The sequence below is a fragment of the Solanum stenotomum genome, chromosome 6 (genome assembly GCF_019186545.1).
Source record: "Solanum stenotomum isolate F172 chromosome 6, ASM1918654v1, whole genome shotgun sequence".
Taxonomy (NCBI): Eukaryota; Viridiplantae; Streptophyta; class Magnoliopsida; order Solanales; family Solanaceae; genus Solanum; species Solanum stenotomum.
In genome coordinates this window covers 36,796,523-36,817,005 of record NC_064287.1, presented here as the reverse complement: position 1 = coordinate 36,817,005, position 20,483 = coordinate 36,796,523, and the positions used below count along the sequence as shown (strand labels likewise).

The 20,483-nt window shown below is 35.3% G+C and overlaps 1 protein-coding gene and 2 pseudogenes across 1 annotated transcript in view; 2 read left to right on the top strand and 1 right to left on the bottom strand.

The window, feature by feature from the left end:
• The window catches only part of LOC125869149 (agamous-like MADS-box protein AGL9 homolog), a 594,250-nt gene that overhangs the window by 507,531 nt on the left and 66,236 nt on the right, over nt 1–20,483 (bottom strand). The window lies entirely within an intron of this gene.
• Nucleotides 2,373–3,115, top strand: LOC125868706 (uncharacterized; annotated as a pseudogene).
• On the top strand, nt 16,515–19,647 carry LOC125868705 (uncharacterized; annotated as a pseudogene).

The following is a 20,483-nucleotide window of genomic DNA, read 5'->3' as shown; positions in this document are numbered from 1 at the left end:
TCCTTTGTCATTTGCTTTTTGAGAAAAAAAATTGTTAGCTTAAGTTCATCTCATTTCCATCTCAATATCAAAGTTTGATTTTTTTTTCTGTATTGCAAGTCGACCAATCGATTAAAGCTATTTTGATCCAGTAATTTGATAGGCCATAATAGGTTAAACTTGTTGGATCAAGTCAACAAACAAGTCATAATCCACGCTCTCTAAATGTATTGATTTTTCCAAAGAGAATATTTGTCACGTCCCAGGGCTATCACGGGACCTAGGATCACGAGTGACCCCAAGCTAACCTTGTGTCTGGCATATCATAAGCATACTGAAAGATAACTAAATAAACAAGAACTATGTGGAAGCTAAAGCAGTGGCTATCTGAAAATGGGGAATACCCAAACAATCTGAATGTATGAAACATACTAGGAGTTTAACAATAACCGAAAGATAAACTCATCAACCCAAGCTGATTCTATTACTATGTCTGACAAGCCTCTAACTGAGTTGAGTTGCTGGGACATGCCCCCCAGGTAACTCTAACAAAACTGAAACTGAAATGAAAGCATGTCTATTGTCCTTGAAATATGATGACTCACCACTGAAGCTACTGAATGCGGACTGAGAATCGATCTAAGAATGATCTAGATGTTGAGTACCTGAACCTACATCATGAAATGATGTAGCGCAGAGTATGCGTTAGTACTTGGAATGTATTGAGCATGCAAATATAAATACTAAGCTGAACAAACATATATAAGCTGAAACAAGGCATAACTGAGCAATACTGTAAAATGAGCAAGAATGTAAATATTGAAAAGATAACTGGATGCAATGACCAAGTGCTAATCATGAACCAGACATGCTAAACTGAATACTGAAAACCTAGTCAAATGCACTACGAGTCTGACTGTGGGAGCTACTATTAACCGACATAAAACCACGTGAGATAAACGTGGAGTCCGATGTATATGCCTCATCGAGAGGACCCAATATACCTTGCCAAGGGTATAAAGGAATGACTGGCGTGATCACTAAATCTGATGCCCAATAGAGAGGACTTATACTCCTACGGGGGCACGTAGTTCTAGGACTATAAGCATACGCTGAACCCTAGTCCAACTCAGTGCTAAGTCTACTCCCAACTGAATATGTATATAGCTGAAATGTAACTGAAATACTGACATACTGAATAGCTCAAATACTGACATGCAAATCTGAGAATGCGACATTTATATACTTATAATGTAACATTCGAAACTGGAGAATGATTATCTGTTTAACTGACCTGGCAAGTGTAATCCATGAACTAAGAGAATCTACACAAACTAGGGTTCTGGGTACTATGCAGGGAATTATACTAAAATTATCAAGAAACAAGTTAGTTAGATCAAGAGAACCATAATCACAATAAATCTTGAAAATCTAGAAACCCTAGGTCTGAACAGTTTATGAAAATCTGAAGAACTAACTAAATTCTAGGGACCTAGTGCATAAAAGGAACCCACTAGTGAAATCCTACATACCCGGTGACAAAATCTATAGAGAAATCCTTTGATTACGGGGATGAAACTGAAGAAAACCTGCTGCGTGTTCTTGAGAAAACTGCCTCCTCTTTCTTCTCTTTTTGCTCTAAGTTTTGGTGATTTTTGGGAATAAAGGTTTTAGGTAGGTTCTGACTAAATCATTAGGCTTAAACTGAGTAAAACGACGTAGTTTAAATGCTCAATGCATAGGGAAAAAGACCAAACTGACCCTAACTTAAAAGTTGACGAGGGCAGACCACGGCACCACTGACGGTCTGTCGTTGAGACCACGGCCCGTCAAGTAGGTCATGGTTCTTGGCCAGTGCTACTGATTCTGGGGGGAGTCTATCCATGAGCCCTACCACGGCCCGTGTGAAGGACCACAGACCGTGAAGGCCACCGTGGTTCTTGACTTGGGCTGGGGTCTGCTGGGTCAGTATCACGGACCTTTCCACGGTCCGTCATCAAGACCATGGCCGTGGTGGGCTCTGTGGTCTGAGACCTAAGCTTGGGTGTTTTCTGCCTAGCACGAGCCTTCCCACGGCTCGTGTGGTGGTCCACGACTCGTGAAGGGTCCCGTGGTCCACCACTTCTGGGTGGGTGTGAACAACGGGTAGGTAGATGGACCGTGGTTCCTTTTACGGTCCGTGAACCCTGCCGTGGCTCACCAAATTTTTTCTGTACTTTTCTGCTGAAAGTCCAAGTCTGATTTCTGAGGTGTTACAATATTATTTAAGTGTTTGCTCATAATTCATCCATTTAAATATCAGACAGCTTGATAGCTAGAATATGAAAAAAAACATTTGCTTGATAAATTAAAATAGAGTTAATGTTTCATGTTAACTCTTGCAGGCTGTTTAATATCTGCTAAGGAATAATAAGATCGAGGTCAACTTAGAGGATGACAATGGAAAGACAACACTAGAAATTTTAGCACAAAGCTAGAGAGATGTGAATGATCTTCAAATTGGAGAAGGTATCCGCGAAGCTGGTGGTTTAAGAGACAAGGACATGATTTCATCATCCAACATCCAAAATGTTGCTAAATTTCCTAATTCTCAAATTGCTTTAGCCCAGAAGCACGACATGTCAGATGATTGACTTTCGAGAAAAAGTGATGCAATAATAGTGATGACATCTCTTATCGCAACTATGACATTTCAAGCAGGAATGAAACCCCAGGAGGTGTCTGATAAAATAATAAGGAAGTGAATTATCATGTAAATTCCTTACAAATATCACACAAATTAGTGGAAACAATAATGTCGTATAGTCATCCCAAATCGTATTGATACTTTATCGTGTCAACACTACAACCGAAGTGGCTCCTCGTAGCACAATACTCCTACTGATAAGTGGATAACCCTTTAGGAAAAATGGTTTTTATGTGGAATTTGTTGATTATTATGTGGTTGACAGCCACCTCAGTAGAACTCACTTATGTCATATAAATATACATCATCACGCTTAAGAATGATTGAGAAAAACCAGGTCACGTTATTGAAGTAGTTTTTATAATATGAAGCCCTATTATTACATTACTTTTACTCGAAAACATAGTTCGTTTGGCCTATAAATGGATGATTAGAAAGAAGGAACATTAAAAATGCACATATATTTTGGAATAATATTTGTTTGTGTGTCAAAGTAACATTAAAGTATTGAGTGTGAAAGTTTTTAGAATATGTACGAATTTTTAATAAACAATCATGATATATTAAAATTCATATTTAGAATATTTTGTTTTGATTGTTCTCATTTGCTAATTATTTTCTTAATTAACTGACATTTAATTAAATCAATGTGTAAATCGTAACTTTAAGAATGCACATAATTTGCACGTCTTAAGTAAATTTTTAAAAAATGCACATGATTTGGACATATATAAATCCTATATGTGTACATGATAAAAGGGGCACTTAAGGGCCCAAAACGTCATAAAGTTCAATATGAAATTGTGGTGATAAAAGTAACCACAAGAATCAACAAATATGGTGATAAAAGTGACCACAAAAAGGAAGAACTGGCATGAGTTTTCCCTCTTCATAGTCAACATGGACTATCTTACACAAGTCATGATTAGCACATTCCTACTTAAAAGTTTGACATAGAAAATGTGCTAATCAGAACAGATGCATCAACACAAAAAATCTCTATATAGAAAGACCCAGTGGGTGTAAGGGTCTATCTTGTTGGATCTCCACAAAAAGTGTTCGTGAAGGTCTTTTTGAGATGACCTGATTGCTTGTCATCCCTTATCACCAGTGTATTCAGTTCTATTGTATGCATAGATTTCCATCAGTAAATTCAGAATCTCCAATTGATTATTATTTTCACACACAAATGTAGAACATTTTCATCGCGATTAGTCGTCTGCAGAGCTGCAAGATAGCTCGCTCGAACCAGTTACTTAATAACCTCAACTCGACCTTTGATTATTGCAAGATGTAAATAATTTCTACGTAACCTTTGATAGAAGCAATATGAAGAGTATATGATTTTCAAAGATCCAACTCAGCAGCAGGCATAAGATTTCGAGAAAGAATGAATTTCACAAACTTAATGTGTCCCCACATTGATGCTATGTGTAAAGGAGTTTCATTTAAAACAAGTACAGGTAAGTCTATGAAAAATCAAAACATCTTGGTGAAGTAGTTCTTGTAAAGTAATTACATCTCTTTCAACTGCATCTTCATAAAGTTTCTTCTCAATCTCCATCTCCTTTAATTCCCCTGTTATTTACTTTATTCTAATTGCCTACAACCTTGTAAGAGGTTATTTAATTAATAGTAGAGATAAGTTTTGTAGTTACAACCTTTGTGGCTTCTCTTAGCACAATACTGTTGCTGATAAGTGGATTGCTCTTACAGAAAAAACCTTTTTATAAGGGATTTGATAATTCTTATGTGGTTGATAGTCACTTCAGTAGCACTCACTTATGGCATATAAATATACACCATCACGCCAAAGAAGGATAAAAAAAAACTTGGTCAAGTTATTGAAATTGTTGTTACAGTGTGGAACTCTGTAATGACATTACTTTTACTCGAAAATACAATTTGTTTTTCCTATAAATGGATGATGTGAAACAAGAAAAATTAAAAATACACATAATATTTTTAAATTATATCTACTTGTGTGTCAATGTAGCATTATATTATTGAGAGTGGAAGTTTTGGAATATCTACAAATATTTAAAAAATCATGATATATCAAAATTCGTATTAAAAATATTGTGTTTTGATCATTCTCATTTCTTATTATTTTCTTATTATATGACATTTTTAAATCAGTGTGCAAATCATATCTTTAAAATGCACAAAATTTGCACATATTTAATAAATTTTAAAAAATGCACATGATTTGCACTTATACAAATCCTATATGACTGCAGATAAAGTGCGAATCAACAGTTTACTTTGGGAATCAACTTGTAGTTGTTGTAGCCTCAAAAAAGACATGTTGCATGCATCAATCGTTTTTATATAGTATTTATACTAGAGACCTAAACTGTAATAATCATGGCGATGTTTCAGGCACTGAATAACTCCAATGGACCGCCATCCACTGATGATATCATGTTGATGTACATGCTCTCAAGGGAGAATGCAAAGAGAATCTACATCAACATAATCCTCAGAACATATGATACACTCTCCACCATTGTGGTCCAGAAAAAACAATCATCACAAATGTATCAATGATTGCATCTGAGTCAACTGGTTGTCTAACTTCTATAAGAGCAACCCGAGCTGCTATACGAGCATCATGTGCCATTACAAGAACACCCTGAGCCACTACATGAGCATACTAATCTACTACTGGAGCATCCTGCATCTCTTTATCGCCAGCAGTAGAAACATGAGTATTTGACATCCCTCGTCGTCGATGATAACCCATATAAATACAAATAATAATAATAGCAAAAAAAATTAGAAAATTCTCTACAATAAGGTACAACGTCCTGGTCGGCAGTTTTTGACTTTGCCCAACTCACGTCATCTAGAACCTGATTTGTAGCAAGTTACTGAATATCAAAATTTGATTATTTTTTTCTGTATTGCAAGTCGACCAATCGATTAAACTATTTTGATCCAGTAATTTGGTGGGCCATAACAGGTTAAACTTGTTGGATCAAGACAACAAACAAGTCATAATCCACCCCTCCAAATGTATTCATTTTTCCAAAGAGAATATTATTTAAGTGTTTGCTCATAATTCATCCATTTAAATATCAGACAACTTGATAGCTAGCATATAAAAAAAACCCCTTTATATCTAGCATATGAAAAAAAAACCTTTCCTTGATAAATTAAAATAGACTTTATGTTTCATGTTAACACTTGCAAACTGTTTAATATATGCTAAGGAATAATAAGATTGAGGTCAACTTAAAGGATGACAATGGAAACACAACACTAGACATTTTAGCACAAATCTAGAGAGACGTGAATGATCTTCAAATTGGAAACAGTCTCCGCGAAGCTGATAGTTTAAGAGACAAGGACATGATTTCATCATCCAAAATGTTTCCAAATTTCCTAATTCTCAAGTTTTTTTAGCCTAGAAGTACGACATGTCAAATGATTGACTTTCGAGGAAACGTGATGCAATAACGTTGATGGAATCTCTTATCGCAACTATGATATTTCAAGCAGGAATGAAACCTCCAGGAGGTGTCTAATAAAATAATAAGTAAGTGAATTATTGTAACACCTCAATTTTTGAAAGAACTAGAAAGAGCAAGAATTAGAAAGAGTTGTTTTTGGAAAGAATGAAAAATCTGGAAATTTGTTAAAATATGTTAAGTTTGGGTTTTTGGTCAACTTCAAATAACCATAACTCCTAGCTCAGGATGAGCTAGGTGTGCTTCTAGATACCATAGGAAATATATTGGAGTAATGTTTCCAACACCGCTGATTTTGCGCTATTCTGACTTCATATGAGTGAGATATGCCCATTTGAAGTTCGGCTGTTCAATTAAGAAAAGTCTAAATTGAATTTTGGAAGGGTATTTTAGTATTTTCCTTTCCCAATTATTTTAATCCATTTTTAGGAGTTTAATAGGGGTCAAATCTGAATTTGGTCAATTTAGAAAACAGGAAATTTACGCTAGGGCTTGGAGAAAGGAGAAAAGAGGAGAATGAAGGAGAAAAGGCAAGATTCGTCAAGGACGTACAAGTTTGATTCTGGGTTTCGTCAAGGGGTGATCCCTACGAGGTATGTGAGTTCACACAGAGTTGTGTTCGTTCACCCACGCACCAAACATGTTTATTTCAATATGATTTTCATCCTCAAAGATTGAGATTTTGATGTTCTTGAGTTGTATTCTTGAATTGCTTTCGTTCTTGAATTTGGGATGAGATTGAGGAGTTATTGAGAGTTTAAGGTCGATTTTAGAGTTGTGTTTGTTTATATTCTTGTTTACATATGTTGGGTATCTTAATCTAAAGAGGAATTGAGAAAAAAAAATCGAATTTAGGCGAATTGGGATTATAAAATGAAAAAGGAACAAGTATGACAAATCCGGGTACCAGGTCCGCGCCGCGGACATATTCCTCAGGATTGACCAAATTTTGTCTGCGTCAAGGAGTGGTCACGGACCGTTCTGCCTTAAAATTTATTTCGCGACCAAATATTTAAATGCATCTCCGCGTCGCAGACGTGCTTCCAGACAGTGATTTCTTGATCGTTTCTCATGTTTAACTATCTAAAAACACTCCTAAACATTATGAGATCTTTCCTATCACAAATCACAATCCTTGAATCCATAATTCAATTCAAGGAAAGTTAAGAGTCAAGTCAAGATACGTGAAGAGTCAAGTCAAGACAAGTTCATAGAGTCTTCCAAAAGTCTTTTACAAATGTTTTAACTTTGTTTTAAGACCTGAGTTTTGAGTTGAGTAAAGCGTAAAAGATTTGAAGTTCATTTCTTCAGAAGAGTATATCAGGACTATGCATTTCCAAAGAGTTTAAAATGTTTTCACATTTAAATAAGAAAGGAAACTGAGATTTCCAAAAAAGCCTTTGAGCTAGTTTTCAGTACAGAGTAAATGCTTTCATAATCAAGCAAGAGAGAAAAAATTGATTTCTAAAATAGCCTTTAAGTTAAGTTTTGAGCAATTATCTCAAATCACAGAAAGAAGTATGTTTTTAAACATAAGAGCTAGTATTATATTTTGGGAGTACTATTAAGCACCACTATGGGGGAGAGTTTAGACAACTCCCAGCCCCCATAAACCATGTAGCCATCATTGGTAGAAAAGGGTTATACATTTTAGACGATTCCTTAGTGTTTTTTAGCATAGACTAGTGGATTAACTTAGTAGTCAGGTTCTATACCATTGGCAAGGAATAGGACGGCCCTAGCAGCGTGAGGTAAACTGATGTATCATCATAATAGCTCTTAAGTGATGGTTTTTGGTTAGAGAAACTTTCACAACAGTATTTTGTATTCTTATATACACAAAGTTAATTGTATTTTTTATATACATTCAGAGTTTATATTGTATATTTGCATACATTCAGAGTTACTATTGTATTTCTAAATACAAAGAGTTGTTATCCATGTTTTAAAAGCTTTTATATATATTGCATTTATTTTATTGCTTTATACTGAAATTAGTTAAGTTGAGTTGAGTTAAGCCCAGGTATGTTCTTCAAGTTCCTTTCAAGCTTATGTCTTGTTTTAGAATTCCCCTCGTATGCTATGCATTCAATGTATTGATGCCAGTTGGCTTGCATCTTATTATGATGCAGATTCTGGTAATCAGGATTAACATCCAGTGCATCGTTGATCCAGTTGAGTTTCAGAGTTGTTGGTGAGCCTCCTTGCTTCCAGAGGATCCTCTTTTTCATTACTTTTATCATTTTAGTTCATTAGGATGTTGGGGGTCTTGTACCGACAACCATCTTAGTTTTAGAGGCGTCATAGATAGACAGTCAGTTAGTCATTTCTCTTTACCTTGTTATTGGCTTATGGTCAGATTTGAGTTGCTACTTTGGCTAAGTTAAATGTTTATTTCTAAAATATTATGAGTTTAGTTTGAGACAGTTGATTATCTTGCATTTGAGTTCCTTTCTCAATGCTTAAAGTCTTCCGCTGAGTAAGTAAGCCAGTCCAAGGGTTTGCTTTGGGCCAACAATGGTTCTCGAGTGCTAGTCCCGCCCAGGGTGTAGGCTTGGGGCTTGACAAACTTGGTATCAGAGCACAAAGTTCAAGAGTCCTAGGGAGTCTATGAAGCCGCGTCTGTAGAGTCTTAGTTATCGATGTGAAGCGCGCCATATCTATAATTAGGAGGCTGCAACATTTAGGAACTATCTCACTTCTTTCACATTCCTTTTGTGTGATAGAGTTTCTCTATAAAGTTTCTTTCGAACTCATGCTTGCACGTAATCTATTGTGAGCTGGGCTATGGTCTAGAGTGCTTTCATGAGGCGTTTCTTTCCCTGAGAACTGAGGGAGGCTAAGGTATGATAGTTCCTCACACTTAAGTATGATTCGTTGAGCGTTCATGAGTATGGGTTGAAGTTCACCCAATTATCCCGTTATGCTCCGAAGATGGTTGCGGATATGAGGAGTAGAATGAGTTTATTCTTTGTTGGGTTGTCTCTCCTGTCAAGCAAGGAAGGCAACACATCTATGCTGATAGGTGACATGGACATATCATGACTGATGACCTATGTGCAACAAGTTGAGAAGTACAAGATGAGGGATAGAGAAGAGTTTAAGAATAAGAGGGCTAAGGCATCAGGGAATGAATCCGGGCAGCAAAAGAGTAATGCGAACTGGTCTTCTTTCCAACATAAGTAAAAAGGACCTTCTCCATCATCTACTGGTGCACCTGCACCAAGAAACAAATGTGAGTACAATAGTCAGAATTTCAGAGCTAGACCTGCACAGTCACAAGGTAGTATGGCACAAGGGGGTACTAAGATTCCTGCAAGTGCTAAGTGTGGTAGGAACCACTCAGGGATGTGTCGTGATGGCTCCACTAGAAGTTTCAAGTGCGGCCAGAATAGCCATTTCATGCGAAAATGTCCAAAGAATTAGCATGGTAATTATAATGGGGGAGATAAAGCCCAGTCTTCTTCAATTGATCCACCAGATAGAGCTGCATCTAGAGGAGCTAATTTAGGGACAGGAGGAGGAGGAAACCGTCTGTAAGCTATCACTAGTCGCCAAGAGCAATTGGATTTGCCAGATATTGTCACTAGTAAGATCCAAGTCTTTAATATTAATGTTTATGCTTTGCTAGACCCGGGAGCGAGTTTATCCTTTGTAACTCCTTATGTTGCTATGAATTTCGATGTTATCCTGAGCAACTTAGTGAGCCTTTCAGTGTTTCTACAACTGTTGGTGAGTCTATTCTAGCAGAAATAGTATATTGTGATTGTCCCGTTTCCTTCAATCACATGAGTACTATGACTGATTTAATTAAGTTAGACATGGTAGATTTTGATGTCATTCTTGGTATGGACTGGCTTCACGCCTGTTATGCCTTAGTTGATTGTAGAACTCGAGTTGTCAAGTTCCAATTTCCAAATGAGCTAGTCTTAGAGTGGAAAAGTAGTTCAACAGTGCCTAAGGGTCATTTTATTTCGTACCTTAAGGCGAGAAAGTTAGTTTTTAAGGGGTGTGTCTATCACTTAGTCCGAGTTAATGACCTAATGTTGAGATACCTCTGATTTAGTCAGTTTCAGTGGTAAGAGAGTTTCCATAAGTTTTTCCAGATGATCTTCCCGGGGTCCCTCCTAAGAGAGAGATAGACTTCGGTATAGACCTTCTTCTAGATACTCATCCTATATCTATTCTGCCATATAGAATGGCTCCAACAGAGTTGAAAGAGCTTAAAGAGTAGTTGAAAGACCTTTTAGATAAAGGTTTTATTCGACCAAGTGTCTCACCTTGGGGCGCTCCGGTCTTGTTTGTGAGGAAGAATGATGGTTCCCTTAGGATGTGTATAGATTACTATCAGTTGAATAAGGTTACCATCAAGAACAAATATCCTCTTCCGAGAATTGATGATATTTTCGATCAACTTCAGGGTGATACTTGTTTCTCTAAGATAGACCTCAGATCAGGCTAATATCAGTTGAGTGTAAGGGAATGTGATATTCCAAAGACAACATTAAGGACCCGTTATGGTTATTATGAGTTCCTAGTTATGTCCTTTGGTTTGACCAATGTGCAACATTCATGGACCTTATGAACAGAGTATTCAAGCCTTATTTAAATATGTTTGTATCATATTCATTGATGGCATACTAATCTATTCAAGGAATGAAGAAGATCATGCTAGTCATCTCAGAATAGTTCCCCAAACTCTGAAGGATTGAGAGTTGTATGCCAAGTTCTCTAAGTGTGAGTTTTGGCTTGATTCTGTGGAATTCTTAGGCCACATTGTGTTTGGAGAGGGAATTAAAGTTGATACCCAGAAAATTGAGGCAGTGCAAAATTGGCCTAGACCCACATCTCCAATTGATATTAGGAGTTTCTTGGGGTTGGCTGGCTATTATAGAAGGTTTGTAGAGGGGTTTTCGTGTATTTCGTCTCCGTTGACCAAGTTGACTCATAAAACAGTGAAGTTTTAATGTTCTAAAACTTGTGAGTAAAGCTTTCAGGAATTGAAAAAGAGGTTGACTACTGCCCCAGTATTGACCTTACCAGAAGGCATGTAAGGCTTTATTGTATATTGTGATGTGTCTAGAGTTGGTTTGGATTGTTTGTTAATGCAGAATGGCAAATTTATAGCTTATGCCTTCACACAGTTGAAGGTTCATGAGAAGAATTACCCAACACATGATCTAGAGTTGGTTGCCGTAGTATTTGCTTTGAAAATATAACGTCATTATCTTTATGGTGTTCATGTGGATATGTTCACCGATCACAAGAGTCTTCAGTATGTGTTTAGTAAAAAAGAGTTTAATCTCAGACAAAGGAGGTGGTTAGAATTACTCAAGGATTATGACATGAGTATTCTTTATCACCTAGCTAAGGCTAATGTTGTTGTTGATGCCTTGAGCAAGTTATCTATGGGTAGTACCGCCTATTTTGAGGAAGATAAGAAAGAGTTAGCAAAAGAGGTGCATAGACTTGCACGACTAGGTGTTTGACTAATGGATTCCACAGAAGGAGGAGTAGTGGTGATAAATGGGGCAGAATCATCATTAGTGTCAGAAGTAAAAGAGAAGTAAGACCAAGATCCTTTATTGCTTGAATTAAGACAAGTGTTCATAAGCAAAATGTGATGGCTTTTGAACAAGAGGGAGATGGTGTTTTGAGGCATCAAAGTAGATTGTGTGATTGATTTCAAGGGTAATTGGGATGATCACCTACCTCTCACTGAGTTTGCTTACAACAATAGTTACCACTCTAGCATCCGGATGGCTCTTTGTGAAGCTCTTTATGGGAGAAGATGCATATCTCCTATTGAATGGTTTGAAGTTGGTGAAGCTGGGTTGATACAACTAGACTTAGTTCATCATGCTTTGGAAAAAGTGAAAGTGATTCAAGAAATGTTGAAAATAGCGTAGAGTCGTCAGAAATCCTACATTGATGTTAGGAGAAGGGAGTTAGAGTTCGAAGTAAATGATTGGGTTTACTTGAAAGTTTCACCCATGAAGGGTGTTATGAGATTTGGTAAGAAGGGAAAACTTAGCCCACGGTATATTAGTCCTTACTGGATATCAAAAAGGGTTGGAAAGATAGCTTATGAGTTAGAGCTACCACAAGAGTTAGCAACGGTTCATCCAGTATTTCACATTTCCATGTTGAAGAAATGCATGAGAGATCCTTCACTTATGATACCAACTGAAGATATTGGTATCAAGGATAACTTATCTTATGATGAGATTCCGGTTCAGATTCTAGATTGTCAAGTTTGCAAGTTAAGGACTAAGGAAGTAGCATCAGTCAAAGTTCTTTGGAGGAACCAATTTGTTGAGGAAGCTACTTGGGAAGCTGAGGAGGATATGAAGAAGAGATATCCACATCTCTTTGTAACCGGAGCAATTCCACATCAAGGTACTGATCCTTTTCTTGGTATTTATTTATAAGTTGGGATGCTGTTTTTGCATTTTGATTGTTGAGTGTTTAAACTGAATGTTAGATGTTACATCCTTAGCCTATTAAGAGTAATCTCATTTGAGAACGAATGTTCTCAAGGGGGAGATATTGTAACACCAAACTTTTTGAAAGAACTAGAAAGAGCTAGAATTAGAAAGAGTTATTTTTTGAAAGAATGAAAAATCTAAAAATTTGTTAAGTTATGTTAAGTTTGGGTTTTTGGTCAACTTCAAACGACTATAACTCCTAGTTCAGAATGAGTTAGGTGTGCTTGTAGATACCGTAGGAAATATCTTGGAATAATCTTTCCAACTCCGCCAAGTTTGCGTGATTTCGAGTTCGCATGAGTGAGATATGCCCATTTGAGGTTGGGATGTTCAATTAAGGAAAGTCTAAACCGGATTTTGGAAGGGTATTTTAGTCTTTTCCTTTCCCAATTATTTTAATCCATTTTTAGGAGTTTAATTGGGGTCAAATCAGAATTTAGTCAGTTTAGAAAATAGGGAATTTATGCTAGGGCTTTGAGAAAGGAGAAAAAAGGAGAAAGAAGGAGAAAAGGCAAGATTCGTCAAGGACGTTCAAGTTTGATTGTGGATTTTGTCAAGGGGTAATCCCTACAAGGTATGTGAGTTCACACAGCATTGGGTTCGTTCACCCACGCGCCAAACATGTTTATTTCAGTATGATTTTTATCCTAAAAGATTGAGACTTTGATGTTCTTGAGTTATATTCTTGAATTGCTTTTGTTCTTGAATTTGGGATGAGATTGAGGAGTTCTTGAGAGTTTAAGGTCGATTTTAGAGTTGTGTTTGATTACATTCTTGTTTACATATGATGGGTATCTGAATTTAAAGAGGAATTGAGAAAAAAAATCATATTTAGGTGAATTGGGGTTAGAAAATGAAGAAGGAACGAGTCGGGCAAATCTGGGTACCAGGTTCGCGACACGGACCTGTTCCTTAGGATTGACCAAATTTTCTCCGCGTCGCGGAGTGGTCACGGACCGTTCTGCGTCAAAATTTATTTCGCGACGAAATATATAAATGCATCTCCGTGTTGCAGACGTGCTTCCAGACAGTGATTTCTTGATCATTTCTCATGTTTAACTATCTAAAAACACTCCTAAACATCATGAGATCTTTCCAATCACAAATGACAATCCTTGAAACCATAATTTAATTCAAGGAAAGTTAAAAGTCAAGTCAAGAGAAGTTAAGAGTCAAGTCAAGATAAGTTAAGACTCAAGTCAAGACAAGTTCATAGAGTCTTCCAAAAGTCTTTTACAAATGTTTTAACTTTGTTTTAAGACCTGAGTTTTGAGTTGAGTAAAGTGTAAAATATTTGAAGTTCATTTCTTCAAAAGAGTGTATCGGGACTACGTATTCCCAAAGAGTTTAAAATGTTTTCATATTTAAATAAGAAAGGAAAGTGAGATTTCCAAAAGAGCCTTTGAGCTAGTTTTCAATACAGAGTAAATGCTTCATAATTAAGCAAGAGAAGAAACTTTGATTTCCAAGATACACTTTGAGCTAAGTTTTGAGAAATTATCTCAAACCACATAAAGATGTATGTTTTTAAAAATAAGAGCTAGTATTATATTTTGAGAGTAGTATTGAGCCCCAATATGGGGGACGTATAATCATCCAAAATCGTATTGATACTTTATCGTGTCAACACTAGAATCTTTATGGCTCCTCGTAGAACAATTTTCCTACTGATAAGTTGATTGCACTTTAGGAAAAAAGATTTTATGTGGAATTTGATTATTATTACGTGGTTGACTGTCACCTCAGTAGCACTCACTTATGTCATATCAATATACATCATCACGCTTAAGAAATATTGAGAAAAACTTGGTCACGTTATTGAAGTTTTTGTTATAATGTGAAGCTCTATAATGACATTACCTTTGCTCAAAAATATAGTTCGTTTGGCCTTTAAATGGATGATGAGAAAGAAGCAACATTAAAAATGCACATAATATTTTGGAATAATATTTATTTGTGTGTCAAACTAGCATTATATTATTGAGTGTGAAAGTTTTGGAATATATATGAAGTTTTAATAAACAATCATTATATATGAAAATTCATATTTAGAATATTTTATTTTGATTGTTCTCATTTGCTTATTATTTTCTTAATTAACTGGCCTTTAAATCAATGTGTAAATCGTATCTTTAAGAATACACATAATTTGTACGTCTTTAGTAAATTTTAAAAAATGCACAAGATTTGCACATCTACAAATCCTATCTGACTACTTGATAAAAGGGGAACATAAGAGCCAAAAAGGTCATAAAGTTCATTATAAAATTGTGGTGATAAAAGTTACCACAATGTGTTGCAAATGTGGTGATAAAAGTGACCACAAGAAGGAAGAACTAGCATGAGTTTTCCCACTTCATTGTAAACATGGCCTATCGTACACATGTCATGATTAGCACATTCCTACTTAAAAATTCGACATATAGAATATTGTTAATCCGAACAGATTTCCCATCACAAAAAATCTCTATATAGAAAGACCCAGTGGGTGTAAGAGTCTATCTTGTTGTCTCTCCACAAAAAGTGTTCATGAATGTCTTTTTGAGATGCCCTCTCTCATCTCTGATTGCTTGTCATCCCTTATCACCATTGTATTTCTTCCTATTATACACATATATTTCCACTAGCAAATTCAAAGTCTCCAATTGATTATTATTCTTCACATAAATGCAGAATATTTTCATCGCGTTCAGTCGTCTGCAGAGCTGCGAGATAGCTCGCTTGAACAAGTTCTTTAATAACCTCAACTCGACCTTTGATTACTGCAAAATGTAAATGATTTCTACCTTCACAATCATGAGTCAGACATATTTCAGGATTCACTACCAACAACTTCTTAACAATTTCTACGTAACCTTTGATAGAAGCAACATGAAGAGCAGATAATTTTCGAAGATCTAACTCAGTAGCAAGCAGGAGATTTCGAGAAGGAATGAATTTCACAAACTCAATGTGTCCCTTCATTGATGCTATGTGCAAAGGAGATCCACTAAAAAAAGTTAAGGTAAGTCTATGAAGAATCAAAACATCTTATTGAAGTAGTTCTTGTAAAGTAATTACATCTCCTTCAACTGCAGCTTCATAGAGTTTCTTCTCAATCTTCATCTCCCTTAATTCCCCACTTATTTTTGTTGTTCTAATCGCCTACAACCTTTCAAGAGGTTAGTTAATTAATAGTAGAGATAAGTTTTGCAACTGCAACCTTTGTGGCTTTTCTTAGCACAATACTGTTGCTGATAAGTGGATTGCTCTTACGAAAAAAACTTTTTATATGGGATTTGATGATTCTTATGTGGTTGACAGTCACTTCTGTAGCACTCACTTATGGCATATCAATATGCACCATCACGCCTAAGAAAGATAAAAAACAACTTGGTCAAGTTATTGAATTTGTTGTTACAGTGTGGAACTTTGTAATGACATTACTTTTACTCAAAAATACAATCTGTTTAGCCTATAAATGGATGACGTGAAAGAAGAAAAATTAAAAATAAACAATATCTATTGTCAAAGTAGCATTATATTATTGAGAGTGGAAGTTTTGGAATATATACAAAAATTTAAAAATTCATGATATATCAAAATTCATATTCAAAATATTTTCTTTTGATCGTTCTCATTTGTGTATTATTTTATTAATTAACTAACATTTTTAAATCAGTGTGCAAATCGTATCTTTAAAATGTACATAATTTGCACATCTTTAGCAAATTTTAAAAAATGCACATGATTTGCACATATACAAATCCTATATGACTGCAAATAAAGTGGGAATCAACAATTTACTTTGAGAATCAACTTGTAGTTGTTGTAGCCTAAAAAAGACATGTTGCATGCACCAATTGTTATTATATAGTATCTATACTAGAGACCTAAACTGTAATAATCATGGCGACGTTTCGGGCACTAAATAACTCCAATGGACCACCATCCACTAATGCTATCATGGTGATGTACATGCTCGCAAGGGAGAATGCAGAGAGAATCTCCATCAACATAATTCTCAAAACATACGACACACTGTCCACCATTGTGGTAAAAAAAATGCAATCATCATACATGTATCAATGATTGCATCTAAGTTAGCAGGATGTCTAACTTCTATGGGAGCTACCCGAGCTGCTATACGAGCATCATGTGCCGCTACAAGAGCAACCTAAGCCACTACATGAGCATACTAATCTACTACTGGAGTATCTTGCATCCCTATATTGCCAGCAACAAAAACATGAGCATCTGACATCCCTCGTCGTCGATGATAACCCATATAACTAAAAATAATATGAATAACAAATAAAATCAGAAAATTGTCTACAATAAGGTACAACGTCCTAGTCGGCAGTCTTGACTCTGCCCAACTCACGTCATCTCGAACCTAATGTGCAACGAAGCTGCTAAATATCAATGTTTGATTATTTTTTTCTGTATTGCAAGTCGACCAATCGATTACACTATTTTGATCCAGTAATTTGATGGGCCATATGAGGTTAAACTTATTGGATCAAGTCAACAAACAAGTCATAATCCACCCTCTCTAAATGTATTGATTTTTCCAAAGAGAATACCATTTAAGTGTTTGCTCATAATTCATCTATTTAAATATCAAGCAGCTTGGTAGATAACATATGAAAAAAAACCTTGATAGCTAGCATATGAAAAAAAAAACCTTTGCTTGATAAATTAAAATAGAGTTAATGTTTCATGTTAACAACTTGCAGACGGTTTAATATCAACTAAGGAATAAAAAGATGGAGGTCACCTTAAAAGATGACAATGGAAACACAAAGTTAGAGAGACGTGAATGATCTTCAAATTGGAGACAGTCTCCGTGAAGGTAGTGGTTTAAAAGACATGGACATGATTTCATCATCCAACATCCAAAATGTTTCCAAATTTCCTAATTCTCAAGTTGCTTTAGTCCTGAATCAAGACATATCAAATGATTGACTTTCGAGGAAAAGTGATGCAATAATGGTGATGGAATCTCTTATCGCAACTATGAAATTTCAAACAAGAATGAAACCTCCAGGAGGTGTCTGACAAAATAATGAGGAAGTGAATTATCACGTAAACTCCTTACAGATACCACAAAAATCTGTGGAAACAGTAATGTCTTATAGTCATCCCAAATCGTATTGATACTTTATCGTGTCAACACTACAACCTTTGTTACTCCTCGTAGCACAATCCTCTTACTGATAAGTGGATTGCCCTTTGGGAAAAAAGTTTTTTATGTGGAATTTGATAATTATTATGTGGTTGACAATCATCTCAGTAGCACTCACTTATGGCATATCAATATGCATCATCACGCTTAAGAATGATTGAGAAAAATATGATCACGTTATTGAAGTTGTTGTTAAAATGTGAAGCTCTATAATGACATTACTTTTTCTTGAAAACATAGTTCATTTGGCCTATAAATGGATGATGAGAAAGAAGGAACATTAAAAATGGACATAATATTTTGGAATAATATTTGTTTGTGTGTCAAAGTAGCATTATATTATTGAGTGTAAAAGTTTTGGAATATACACGAATATTTAATAAACAACCATGATATATTAAAATTTATATTTAGAATATTTTGTTTAGATTGTTCTCATTTGCTTATTATTTTCTTAATTAATTGACATTTAAATCAATGTGTAAATCCTATCTTTAAGAATGCATATAATTTGCACGTCTAAAGTAAATTTTAAAAAATGCACATGATTTGCACATATACAAATCTTATATGACTACATGATAAAAGGGACACTTTAGATCCCAAAATATCATAAAGTTCAATATGAAATTGTGGTGATAAAAGTTACCACAAGAAGGAGCAAATGTGGTGATAAAAGTGACCACAAGAAGGAAGAACTCACATGAGTTTTCCCTCTTCATATACAACATGGCCTATCTTACACATGTCATGATTAGCACATTCCTACTTAAACATTCGAAATATAGAAAATGTGCTAATCAGAACATATGCCTCATCACAAAATATCTCTATATAGAAAGACCCAGTGGGAATAAGGGTCTATCTTATTGGCTCTCCACATAAAGTGTTCGTGAAGGTCTTTTTGAGATGACCTCTCTCATCTTTGATTGCTTGTCATCCCTTATCACCATTGTATTCCTTCCTATTGTACACATATATTTCCACCAGCAAATTCAGAGTCTCCAATTGATTATTATTCTTCACACATAAATGTAGAACATTTTCATCGCGATCAGTTGTCTGCAAAGTTGCAAGATAGCTCGCTTGAACCAGTTCCTTAATAACCTCAACTCGGCCTTTGATTACTGCAAGATGTAAACGATTTCTACCTTCGGAATCATGAGTCAGACACATTTTAGGATTCACTACTAACAACTTCTTAACAATTTCTACGTAACCTTTGATAGAAGCAACATGAAGAGCATATGATTTTCAAACATCCAACTCAACAGGAAGTAGGAGATTTCGAGAAAGAATGAATTTCACTAACTTAATGTGCCCCCGCATTGATGCTATGTGTAAAAGAGTTTCATTAAAACAATTTAAGGTAAGTCTATGAAGAATCAAAACATCTTGTTGAAGTAGTTCTTGTAAAGTAATTATATCTCCTTCAACTGCAACTTCATAGAGTTTCTTCTCAATCTCCATCTCCTTTAATTCCCCTGTTATTTTATTTTTTCTAATTGCCTACAATCTTGCAAGAAGTTATTTAATTAATAGTAGAGATAAGTTTTGCAGCTACAACCTTTGTGGGTTCTCTTATCACAATATTGTTGCTGATTAGTGAATTGCTCATACGGAAAAAAGCTTTTTATGTGGGATTTGATGATTCCTATGTGGTTGACAGTCACTTCAATAGCACTCACTTATGGCATATCAATATACACCATCATGCCTAAGAATGATAAAAAACAATTTGGCCAAGTAATTGAAGTTGTTGTTACAGTGTGGAACTTTGTAATGACATTACTTTTACTCAAAAATATAATCTGTTTGGCCTATAAATGAATGATGAGAAAGAAGAAAAATTAAAAATACACATAATATTTTGAAATAATGTCTACTTGTGTGTCAAAGTAGCATTATATTATTGAGAATGGAAGTTTTGAAATATATACAAAAAATTAAAAAACCATGATATATAAAAATTCATATTCAAAATATTTTGTTTTGATCGTTCTTATTTGCTTATTATTTTGTTAACTAACGGACATTTTTAAATCAACGTGCAAATCGTATCTTTAAAATGCACATAATTTGCACGTCTTTAATAAATTTTAAAAAATGCCCATGATTTGCATATATACAAATCCTATATGACTGCAGATAAAGTGGGAATCAACAATTTACTTTGATGTACTTGTTGTAGTCTAAAATAAGACATGTTGCATGCACTAATTGTTTTTATATAGTATCTATACTAGAGACCTAAACTATAATAATCATGGTGACATTTCGGGCACTGATTAACTCCAATTGACCACCATCCACTGATGTTATTATGGCGATGTAAATGCTCGCAAGGGAGAATGCAGAGAGAATCTCTATCTACATAATCCTCAGAACATATGACACTCTCTCCACCATTGTTGTCAGAAAATACAATCATTATAAAATGTATCAATGATTGCATTTGAGTTAACTGGCTGTTTAAGTTCTATAGGAGCAACCCGAGCTGCTATACGAATATCTTGTGCCGCTACAAGAACACCCTGAGCCACTACATGAGCATACTGATATACTACTGGAGCATCCTGCATCTTTATATCGCCAGCAGCAGAAATATGAGCATCTGATATCCCTTATTTGCTCATTCGGAAATAAATTTCTACATTATTCCTCTTTCAAGACTTACATATCATTATAAT